The sequence below is a fragment of the Spermophilus citellus genome (genome assembly GCF_964194105.1).
Source record: "Spermophilus citellus genome assembly, chromosome: 3".
In the NCBI taxonomy this organism is placed as follows: Eukaryota; Metazoa; Chordata; class Mammalia; order Rodentia; family Sciuridae; genus Spermophilus; species Spermophilus citellus.
The window spans coordinates 179,482,303-179,495,148 of NC_138184.1; positions in this window are offsets into that span (position 1 = coordinate 179,482,303).

Sequence of the window (12,846 nt, forward strand, 5' to 3'; positions counted from 1 at the left end):
GATGCCCTTCAATAGATGAATGGATTAAAAGAATGTGGCATTTATACACCATGGAGTATTACGCAGCACTAAAAAATGACAAAATCATGGAATTTGCAGGGAAATGGATGGCACTAGAGCAGATTATGCTTAGTGAAGCTAGCCAATCCCTAAAAAACAAATGCCAAATGTCTTCTTTGATATAATGAGAGCAACTAAGAACAGAGCATGGAGGAAGAGCAGGAAGAAAAGATTAACATTAAACAGAGACATGAGGTGGGAGGGAAAGGGAGAAAAAAGGGAAATTGCATGGAAATGGAGGGAGACCCTCATTGTCATACAAAATTACATATAAGAGGTTGTGAGGGGAATGGGATAATAAACAAGGAGGTAAATGAATTACAGTAGATGGGGTAGAGAGAGAAGATGGGAGGGGAGGGGAGGGGGGATAGTAGAGGATAGGAAAGGTAGCAGAATACAACAGTCACTAATATGGCAGTATGTAAAAATGTGATGTGTAACCGATGTGATTCTGCAATCTGTATTTGGGGTAAAAATGGGAGTTCATAACCCACTTGATTCTAATGTATGAAATACGATATGTCAAGAGCTTTGTAATGTTGTGAACAACCAATAAAAAAAAAAGAAAAGACAACTTAGCCTTCTCTACTTTCTTCCCAGTGCAATTCAGAGGAAAAGATTTGTACCAATGAGCAATCTGTTTAGTCATCCATCTATTAAGTGGGATATATTTCCATGTTCCCTTCTTCTACTTCTATATCTTCTCAAGACTTGGATGTTGAAGATCCCTGAATTTGTTTCTCTGGTTTTCTGTAACACAGTGGAGAAAAACATCTCTGAGAAAGACTTTGTTGAAGTCCAGCAAAGGTGTAAGAGATGAACTGGTTTAGCATGGCTATGAACCCAAGAACAGGATTTCATCAGCCCCAAGTGGAAAAAGAGCAGGACCACAGGCAATCCACATTTCATCTCAGCTGGTAAATTTTGAGTATTATAAATTTCTCTTTTGAAGAAAAGTAGACATGAAGCAAAAAAATCAGCAACAGCAACAACCACAAAGAGAAAAGTAAAGAAATTGAAATTCATCAAGAATGAAAGAAGGAAATAATAAGAAGGACAAATTTTATTTTGAAGGACAGATAATATAGATAAAACTAAGAATAATATGTTTTCTGGAGGAAGAAAGACAAAGGTTTAGATAAAAGTAATAATCAAGTTATTAGAACAATCTTATTGCAAATCACAAAGGGATCAAACCAAAATGACTCAAATACTTTAAAAAAAATCTCTTATTTGGTTTCAGTATAAAATCAATAGAAAAAACTCATATATCACCATCATTCTCAGACTCTGATCCCAAAGATTATTTTCCTTGGGACAGGAAAATAAAAGTTGTGAAACTTAGGTCACAGGATTAGATTAAGAGAGGAGGTCTTTCCACCTTGGAGGTAATATGTGGGCTCCTATGTATGTGTGTGCATCCATGAAGTAAAAGTGTGATTTGTGTGATTGGAAGCATAGAGAACAGAATTAAGTAACATCATCAGCCACCCCCAGAACTGTAGAGCAGGAGCTTCTAGATCAATCCAAAGTGATGCATTAGAAAATTTAAAAGTGATGTGATACTACCCTATAGTCTTATTTGGTGCTATTTCCATCCTTTTAGGTCACTTGTGAGGGCATTCCTTATTAAACATTTTACCCTATCACATGACTCCACTCACCTGTTGTGTTTAGTTTGGGTCAGTGATCCCTGCCTGTCTCCAGCATTGGCCATTTACAGGTTGTTGGAGGACAGGAGGTGACTCCCTGCTGGATATCGACTGACAGTTCTAGTTGACCTTTATGAGGCTTATGAAGGAAACTGGCAGAAGAGGGTAGAAGTTAAATACAGGCCAAGAAAATGTTAAGCAGAAAGCATGCAAGGCAGAAAGATACAAACTAGTAGAAATAATGAGATAGAGAAGAGAATCAGGGGAATCCTTTGGTTACTAGGGTAGACATTTCAGACCTGAAGGGCAGGGAGGTAGTGACTGTCAGAACCTAAAGGCAGGAGCTTTCTGAGGAGGGGGCCTGCCCAGAGCCATGTGCTGAGTGGGAGAGGCAACCAGCCTTTAGCAACACAGCTTCCAGGCCTGAGGAATGAACTCCTGGAGTCATTTGTTCCCTTTGCCTTCCAATCTTCTACTGTCTCCTTCATTAGATAGAATACAACCAAAGCCAGAGTACAAGAGAGCTATTAACATGGTTCATGTAAGTTAGGTCAGCCTTCTGGGCTGGAGAAGTTAAATACAAACCAAGGTGCAGCTTCAGCTCTTCATAAGTAAGGTAAAAGTCTGAATTATTGTGATGCAGGAAATTTTTTAAAAAAACTGGCAAATACATATGTAAGGATATAAAGTATAGGGCCTCTAAGGACTGGAAGATTAGTTTTGTATGTCCCTTAGAAAACGTCTTTCTAGAGATTCTTAACTTGAAGATTGATGTGTGGGTTTTAGGCAGTGCTTGAATGTAAAAGTCCAGACAAAACTTTGTGATTATTTTGAAAGGAAAAATGCTTGTTTTCCGTGTAGAGGCCCACACCTTTTACTGAATTCTTTCAGATGTTTAAAGCCAAAAAATGTTCAGAACTATGGATCAGTATAAATTCAAGATGAAAAGGAATTTTATACCCTTGCAGATTTTTTTCATGTAAGATTGAGAAGACAATCATGGGCATGAATGTTTCAGAGATATATGCCTGCAGTGACCTTAGAAAAACTTTCTTCAGCCAATGCAAACGTGAACTAAGATTAAAAGCACAAGAATTGAAACATTGTGAGATAAATGGCAGATGGAGGACATTATAACTGATTCAACATAAGATTGAAATAATTGTCATAATTATGGTTACAAAATGGGATAATTAAAAAGAAATACAAAATTTAGTATAATTTGATAGTAATTATTTGTGTAAAATAGATTATTCTATCATATGAAAGACTAATTTTGTTTGACAGAGGGAGAAAAGGAGAAGATGGAAAGTAACGGATAAGAATAAAGGATTCTAATTTTTTAGATTTGTATGAAGATTAGGCAAAATATGACTTGTTATTGATTTTAAAATTACACACTGAGTAATGTTTTTTAGGTAATTTAAGGGAGATCATTTGAAGATTACAAGTGCATGAATTCCAAATCATTATGGAATCAAACCACAGGAAAATAGAAAAACAAATTAAAGAGGAAATAGCAACAAATAAAAATAGAAGATAGAATTTTTTAGGTTATGGAAATCTCTATAAAAATGCAATGTATGCTGGTGTTTAAAAATATCCAACTATATTGGCTGCTCATAAGAAAGACACCTAGAATAGTTAGATGGAAATTAAAGGGTATACAAAGATTATTCAGGAACCTATAAGCCAAATGCATACATGATGATCATAATTTATGAAAAAGTTGAATTCAGGGAAAAATGCTTTAAAACAGATTTTTTTTCCAACACAATTAAAAATCAATTAATTTAATGAACTTTCTTGCATAGTAAAATTGAATTATAGAAATCAGTAGAAATAAATATACAAAAATGTAATATGAAAAAGAAAGATTAGCATGTCCTCAGTCTTTGATAGATGCAAAACAATTCATAGTAAATTTTAATGTTTTAGTGAAGTTAAAAAAGTGTTATCAAGCATTTTTATGAAAAACTATAAAATTTTGCTGCATTATATTATATTCACACATTTTAATAGGTATAGGTAATTGGATTTTTGTTTCTGACATTGGGGATTGAATTCAGGGGCACTCAGCCACTGAGCCACATCCCCAGCTCTATTTTGTATTTTATTTAGAGTCGGGGTTTCATTAAGTTGCTCAGCACCTCCCCATTGCTGAGGCTAGCTTTGAACTTGCAATTACTGCCTCACCCTCCTAAGCCACTGGGATTACAGGTGTATGCCACCACTCCCAGCTAATCTTAAAATATTATATGTATTTCCTCAAATTATATGAATATTTATGGGGAAGACCGAGAAGAAGGACTTTTCTTTGTGAATTTTCATCTATTATAATAGTAATAATAATAAATATTTAATGTGATGATAAAAATGTAGTGCACAGCATGCATGTTTTAAAACATTATGCATTTGTGTAATACATTATGCATTATTACTGTGTTATAATTTTAAAAATGATATGGTGCCAGTACTGTAATCAAAAAGTGAATCAGTAATATCCTAAAATATTCTTTTGTATAGTAATAAAAAATATTTTTCTAGAATTAATATCAACAAATGCAATCAACGTCTGAGAAAAATGCACTTGACTATCTTGAATAAACTACCTCCAATAGAAATTTGCTTAATTTTCTGTTCAATTATGTTATCTTCTTAAAGAATAAATTATTTCCCATCCTCCCTTGCAGGTAGGCATCGTGATGTTGTAGTTCTATCTAATAATGCCAGCGGCAGTAGTGTGTTGAGATTTCTTTGGAACATACATAAAGGAAAATACATTAATGGCTTTCTCCTCTTTCCCTTCTATTAAATGGCTAAAGTTACTATAAATGTAATGACTGGTGGTGGTCAAAAAGTAGAAGCCAAATGTAAGGGCAGTAGAGAAAGAAAAAAAAAATCCAGAAGGAGCTTAGTCTCATAATGATTATGGACTCACCATTTTTGCCATTGTGTTTCTTCAGTGACATATGAGGAACCTAAACTGCTTTCTTCTATTTGTTATGTTACCATGTTGTACATTTTCTCTCACTCAAGATGAACTATATCTCAGTATCTTTATTTTTGTTGTGAAATAATTGTGTTTGATTCCACAGATTTTTACTAAAGTCAGAATGTGAGACAAATATTGATATAATAATAGAAGGCTTGGTATTTTTAAAAATTTAAGACTATTTTAGATAATAATAAGGAAAATAATAATAATATAACAAATATTCAATACCATCATAATTAGGAAACAAGACTATTTTAAAATTTCTCACTATATCCCTTATGAATCTGTTGTTCTTTTCCCATCTTCCATGACCCGATTGCTAAGAAGCTTTAATTACTGAATTTTGTGTTCATTATTCTCAAATTCATAATTTTACTTCAAAGATTGATGGTATTTTTTTTTTTAGATTTTTAAACTTAATACCTAGGGCACCTGACTGTATGTATTCTGATGGTTGCTTTTCCTCTAATTATCATAGTTTGTCAGATTAATCCATGATCATATTCATTCCTCTAGTTCATTTGTTTTCACTGTGATATCACACTCGTTAGTATAATATAATTCATTTATCTATTTTTTTATTGGTTGTTCACAACATTACAAAGCTCTTGACATATCATATTTCATACATTAGATTGAAGTGGGTTATGAACCCCCAATTTTACCCCAAATGCAGATTGCAGAATCACGTCGGTTACACATCCACAATTTTACATAATGCCCTATTAGTAATTGTTGTATTCTGCTACCTTTCCTATCCCCTACTATCCCCACTCCCCTCCCCTAACATCTTCTCTCTCTACCCCATCTACTGTAATTCATTTCTCTCCTTGTTTATTATCCCATTCCCCTCACAACCTCTTATATGTAATTTTGTATAGCAATGAGGGTCTCCCTTCATTTCCATGCAATTTCCCTTTTCTTTCCCTTTCCCTCCCATCTTATGTCTCTGTTTAATGTTACTCTTTTCTTCCTACTCTTCCTCCCTGCTCTGTTCATAGTTGCTCTCATTATATCAAAGGAGACATTTGGTATTTGTTTTTTAGGGATTGGCTAGCTTCACTAAGCATAATCTGCTCTAGTGCCATCCATTTCCCTGCAAATTCTATGATTTTGTCATTTTTTATTGCTGCATAGTACTCCATTGTGTATAGATGCCACATTTTTTTTATCCATTCATCTATTGAAGGGCATCTTGGTTGGTTCCACAGTCTAGGTATTGTGAATTGTGCTGCTATGAACATCGATGTGGCAGTATCCCTGTAGCATGCTCTTTTAAGGTCTTCAGGGAATAGTCCGAGAAGGGCAATAGCAGGGTCAAATGGTGGTTCCATTCCCATCTTTCCCAGGAATCTCCAAACTGCTTTCCAAATTGGCCACACCAATTTGCAGTCCCACCAACAATGTACAAGTGTACCCTTTTCCCCACATCCTTGCCAGCACTTGTTGTTTGACTTCATAGTGGCTGCCAATCTTACTGGAGTGAGATGGTATCTTAGGGTGGTTTTGATTTGCATTTCTCTGACTGCTAGAGATGGTGAGCATTTTTTCATGTACTTGTTGATTGATTGTATGTCCTCCTCTGAGAAGTGTCTGTTCAGGTCCTTGGCCCATTTGTTGATTGGGTTATTTGTTATCTTATTGTCTAATTTTTTGAGTTCTTTGTATACTCTGGATATTAGGGCTCTATCTGAAGTGTGAGGTGTAAAAATTTGTTCCCAGGATGTAGGCTCCCTATTTACCTCTCTTATTGTTTCTCTTGCTGAGAGAAAACTTTTAAGTTTAATTAAGTCCCATTTGTTGATTCTTGTTATTAACTCTTGTGCTATGGGTGTCCTATTAAGGAATTTGGAGCCCGACCCCACAATATGTAGATCGGAGCCAACTTTTTCTTCTATCAGATGCAGAGTCTCTGATTTGATATCAAGCTCCTTGATCCATTTTGAGTTAACTTTTGTGCATGGGGAGAGAAAGGGATTCAGTTTCATTTTGTTGCATATGGATTTCCAGTTTTCCCAGCACCATTTGTTGAAGATGCTATCCTTCCTCTATTGCATGCTTTTAGCCCCTTTATCAAATATAAGATAGTTGTAACTTTGTGGATTAGTCTCTGTGTCCTCTATTCTATACCATTGGTCCACCCGCCTGTTTTGGTACCAGTACCATGCTATTTTTGTCTCTATTGCTCTGTATTATAGTTTGAAATCTGGTATTGCTATACCGCCTGATTCACACTTCCTGCTTAGAATTGCTTTTGCTATTCTGGGTCTTTTATTTTTCCATATGAATTTCATGATTGCTTTATCTATTTCTACAAGAAATGCCATTCGGATTTTGATTGGCATTGCATTAAACCTATAGAGAACTTTTGGTAATATCGCCATTTTGATGATGTTAGTTCTGCCTATCCATGAACAGGGTATATTTTTCCATCTTCTAAGATCTTCTTCTACTTCTCTCTTTAGGGTTCTGTAGTTTTCATTGTATAAATCTTTCACCTCTTTTGTTAGGTTGATTCCCAAATATTTTATTTTTTTTTTGAGGATATTGTGAATGGAGTGTTTTTCCTCATTTCCGTTTCAGAAGTTTTGTCGCTGATATACAGAAATGCCTTTGATTTATGCGTGTTGATTTTATATCCTGCTACTTTGCTGAATTCATTTATTAGTTCTAGTAGTTTCTTTGTAGACCCTTTTGGGTCTTCTAGGTATAGAATCATGTCATCTGCAAATAGTGATAATTTAAGTTCTTCTTTTCCAATTTTTATGCCTTTAAATTCTTTCGTCTGTCTAATTGCTCTGGCCAGTGTTTCGAGAACTATATTGAATAGAAGTGGTGATAGAGGGCATCCCTGTCTTGTTCCAGATTTTAGAGGGAATGCCTTCAACTTTTGTCCATTTAGAATGATGCTAGCCTGAGGCTTAGCATAGATAGCTTTTACAATGTCAAGGTAAGTTCCTGTTATCCCTAGTTTTTCTAATGTTTTGAACATAAAGGGATGCTGTACTTTGTCAAATGCTTTCTCTGCATCTATTGAGATGATCATATGGTTCTTATCTTTAAGTCTATTGATGTGGTGAATAACATTTATTGATTTCCTTATGTTGAACCATCCTTGCATCCCAGGGATGAATCCTACTTGATCATGGTGCACAATTTTTTTGATGTGTTTTTGTATTCGATTTGCCAGAATTTTATTGAGGATTTTTGCATCTAGGTTCATTAGAGATATTGGTCTGTAGTTTTCTTTCTTTGAGGTGTCTTTGTCTGGTTTCGGAATCAGGGTGATGTTGGCCTCATAGAATGAATTTAGAAGAGCTCCCTCTTTTTCTATTTCCTGAAATAACTTGAAAAGTATCGGTATTAATTCTTCTTTGAAGGTTTTGTAAAACTCCGCTGTATACCAATCCGGTCCTGGGCTTTTCTTGGTTGGTAGTCTTTTGATGGCTTCTTCAATTTCATCCATTGATATTGGTCTGTTCAAATTGTGTGTATCCTCCTGACTCAGTCTGGGCAAGTCATATGACTTAAGAAATTTATCGATGTCTTCACTATCTTCTATTTTATTGGAATATAGGTTTTCAAAATAATTTCTAATTGTCTTCTGTATTTCTGTAGCATCTGTTGTGATATTGCCTTTTTCATCCCGTATGTTAGTAATTTGAGTTCTCTCTCTTCTTCTCTTCGTTAGCATGGCTAAATGTCTGTCGATCTTAATTATTTTTTCGAAGAACCAACTTTTAGTTTTGTTAATTTTTTCAATAGTTTCTTTTGTTTCAATTTCATTGATTTCCGCTCTGATTTTAATTATTTCTTGCCTTCTGCTACATTTGCTGTTGTTTTGCTCTTCCTTTTCTAGGGCTTTGAGATGAAGTGTGAGCTCATTTATTTGTTGTTTTTTTCTTTTTTTGAGGAATGACCACCAGGCGATGAATTTCCCTCTTAAAACTCCTTTCATTGTGTCCCATAGATTCCGATATGTTGTGTCTGTATTTTCATTTATCTCTAAGAATTTTTTGATTTCCTCCTTTATGTCTTCAGTAACCCATTGATCATTCAGTAACATATTGTTCATTTTCCATGTGATGTAGGATTTTTCCTTCCTTCTTTTATCATTGATTTCCAGTTTCATTCCATTATGATCAGATAAAATGCATGGTATTATCTCCACCCCTTTATATTTACTGAGGGTTGCCCTATGGCATAATATGTGGTCTATTTTTGAGAAGGATCCATGTGCTGCTGAGAAAAAAGTATATCCATTTGATGATGGTTGATATATTCTATATATGTCAGTTAAGTTTAGGTTATTGATTGTGATATTGAGTTCTATAGTTTCTTTATTCAACTTTTGTTTGGAGGATCTGTCCAATGGTGAGAGAGGTGTGTTGAAGTCACCCATAATTATTGTGTTGTGGTCTATTTGATTCTTGAACTTGAGGGGAATTTGTTTTATGAATGTCGCAGCACCATTATTTGGTGCATAAATATTGATAATTGTTATGTCTTGTTGGTGAATGGTTCCTTTTAACAGTATATAATGACCTTCTTTATCCCTTTTGATTAACTTAGTCTTGAAGTCGATTTTATTTGATATGAGGATGGCCACCCCTGCTTGCTTACGAGGACCGTTTGCGTGGTATATTTTTTCCCATCCTTTCACCTTCAGCCTGTGTATGTCTTTTCTAATCAGATGTGTCTCCTGGAGGCAGCATATTGTTGGATTTGTTTTTTTAATCCATGATACCAGCCTATGTCGCTTTATTGGAGAGTTTAAGCCATTAACATTCAGAGTTACTATCGATATATGGTTTGTACTTCCATCCATGTTTGAATGTTTATTCTTTTTTTAAAAAATTTAGTTTGTTTCTCCATGATTATCTTTCCCCTCGCCCTCTGTCTTTACTGAGGCACTTCCCACTGATGGTTTTGGTTATTGTTTTTCATTTCTTCCTCGTGTAGTGTTTTGTTCAAAATGCTTTGCAATGCTGGTTTTCTGGCTGCAAATTCTTTTAACTTTTGTTTATCATGAAAGATTTTTATTTCGTTGTCATACCTGAAGCTTAATTTTGCTGGATACAGAATTCTTGGTTGGCATCCATTGTCTTTCAGTGTTTGAAATACATTGTTCCATGACCTTCTTGCTTTCAGTGTCTGTGATTAAAAATCCGTTGTTAACCTTATTGGTTTACCCCTGAATGTAATCTGTCTCCTTTCTCTTGTAGCTTTTAATATTTTCTCTTTGTTCTGTATATTGGATAGCTTCATAACAATGTGTCTTGGTGTTGGTCTACTGTGATTTTGTGCGCTCGGTGTCCTGTATGCATCTTCAATTTGTATATCTGTTTCCTTTTTTATTTCTGGAAAGTTTTCTGTAATTATTTCATTCAGCAGGTTACTTATTCCCTTGGTTTGATTCTCTGTACCTTCTTCTATCCCGATGACTCGTAAGTTTGGTTTTTTTATGTTATCCCATAGCTCTTGGATGTTTTTCTCGTGATTTTTTAACCAGCCTTTCTGAGTTGGCTAGACTCTTTTCAAGATGATATATTTTGTCTTCATTATCTGACGTTCTGGCTTCTACTTGCTCCACTCTGTTAGTGATACTCTCAATTGAGTTTTTAATTTGGTTTATCGTTTCCTTCATTTCTAGAATTATTGTTTGATTATTTTTTATAATCTCTATCTCCTAATAAAGATGCTTATCTTCTTCTTTTATCTGTTTATGCAATTCATTTTCAATGTGTTCTTTCGCTGCTTGAATTTGCTGTCTTGTATCCTCTTTAAGGTTCCATTCCATCTGTCTAAGGTGTTCCTTGAGTTCTTTATATGACTATTTTTCTGATGACTCTAGGTCCTCCTGAATATTTAGGCTGTCCTGCATTGTTTGTACTCCTTTTCTTCCTTGCTTTTTGAAGCTGCTCATGTTACTTCTTGTTCTGTTTGACTGCTGAGTTACTGTTTACTCCTATAAATTTATTTGATGCTGTAGCCACAGGTTTCAATGAAGTTATCTCCTCCGCCGCAGTCTGATGACGTCAGTTCGCTGCCATAGTGGTGTCTCTTGCAAATGGCGACAGTTCGTTTCCCTTTGCGACCAATGCAACGGGTGGGTCCTTACTGTCTCTCCCAAGCCCTGTTTCAAACCTATGGCCACTACTTATGAAGGCTCAGTAGGCATTTACCTCCATAGGATGAGAAGGGCTGACCAGTTGTTTCAGCCGGATGGATTAATGCTGAGTCACAGCTGTTTGTCTGTGGGAAGCAGGTGATTGGGAGCTTTAATTCAGCCATCCGGGCTCAGTGTGTGTTCTGAGAGGCCCAGATTGTTCGCCCCAGATCCACGTCAGCTCAGCATTGCCTAGTGATCCTGAGCAAACAGATTTAGGTTGTTTACGACTCACTATGCCTGCACAGCTGAAGAGGTCAGAGACTTGATCTCTCCGCGCCCACCGCCATGTTGGAATCTCTAGTCTCAGTTTAGATTGGAGGATCTTTTCTGAACTTCTGGGTAAATTCTTCTGACTGCAGTAACATACAGGGTCCAGTAGGGGTCTCCTAAGACTTCCTGTATGCTACAGCACTTAACAGTCAGCCTTGTTAAACTCCAATTTACTCACAGATACCTCCCCAATGTAATCGACAATGTATTCCATCAGTTCGTCAGTATTCACTGATTATCGGTCCTACGAACAAACAAGGAATCCTGTCCCCAGAAACTGGCAGCCACAGGCCTCTGACTTTTCTTTAAAGCTCCCCACCCCTGTATGAAGTCGCTACTCTAGCGGCCACTGCTCCACTGGAGTGTAAACTTGAAGGGACTCCAAAGAGACCAGACTGTACACGTTCATAGCGGATAATCGCTGGGGCAGTGGAATGGATAGTAAGCTTAGCAGCCCCGCCGCCCCGGGAGGGGCGCGAGCTCCCCTCACACTCGCCGCCTCCTGAGAAGCTGCGACCCACGCGCTCACCGCCGGCACCTCGTTTCCTGCGGCATTTGGCAAGCAGCTGGGTTCAGAATCAGGCCTACGCGAAATTCGCTCCCGCTCCCGGAAGGAAAAAGGGAGCGGAAATCTGAGGAGCCTCAGAACCGGTTCTAGCAACCAGGGAACAACCCAGTACCAACTCTCAACTGTGAGGCCTCACGTCTAACACGCCTCATTTATCTATTTTTTGTTTGATGATCATTTGCATTGCTTCTATTATTTTCACATGAAAATCAATGCTTCTATGAATAGTTTTATGTCTTTTTGTGAGCAAGTGACAGTTTCATTAGCGTAGAGCTGGTGGTGTAATTTTTATGTCATTTTGTGAGTGTGTTTGCTTGTTCACCTTTAGCAGTTTTTGCAAAATTGCACTGCAAAATTAAAGGTTCTCCAAATCTATGTCGACACATAGCATTGGCAATTTTAAAAATTATCAATGGGTGAAGTGATAGTCCTTTTTACTTTAATTTGTGTATAATTTTCACTAACATTGTGTGTCTAAGCCATTTTTATGTGTGTCTAAGCCATTTAGGTTTTCACATTTGTTAATTTCTAATTGGTGTATCTGCCTAAATGTCTATTTTAGTTGTCATTTTTAATTTTTTTAGTTGTACATGAATATAATACCTTCATTTTATTTATTTTTATTTGGTGCTGAAGATTGGATCCAGTGCTTCACATGTGCTAGGTGAGTGCTCTACCACTGAACTAGAACTCCAGCCCTTAATTGTTATTTTCTTAATTAGTTCTTGCATGAGACTGCATCCATTGTTTTAAAAATATCTCCAATTTATTTAACTAATTTCTACAAAAAGAATTTTCGCTTATATGTCAGTGGTATTTAGCCTTCCATATAAAAATCTGTGTCTTCATGTCACGGTGTTATATATGAAAACTTGAGTGATAACTTTTCTAATTTTACCTCTGTGATCCATCTTTCATGATTAGAGAATCTATCAGCTTGGAGGATTTTCTCCCAGGCCTCCAGAAAGGAATGTTACCCTGGCCACATCTAGAGTTACCTCAGATAAGCCCTTGTAAAGTATCTGGCCATAGAACTATAAGATGACAAGTCTGTTATTTGCATTTTCTTTTTTTAAAAGAGTAATTCAATATTCGTACATAAAGGACTCAAGCTTTTTCTTAAATT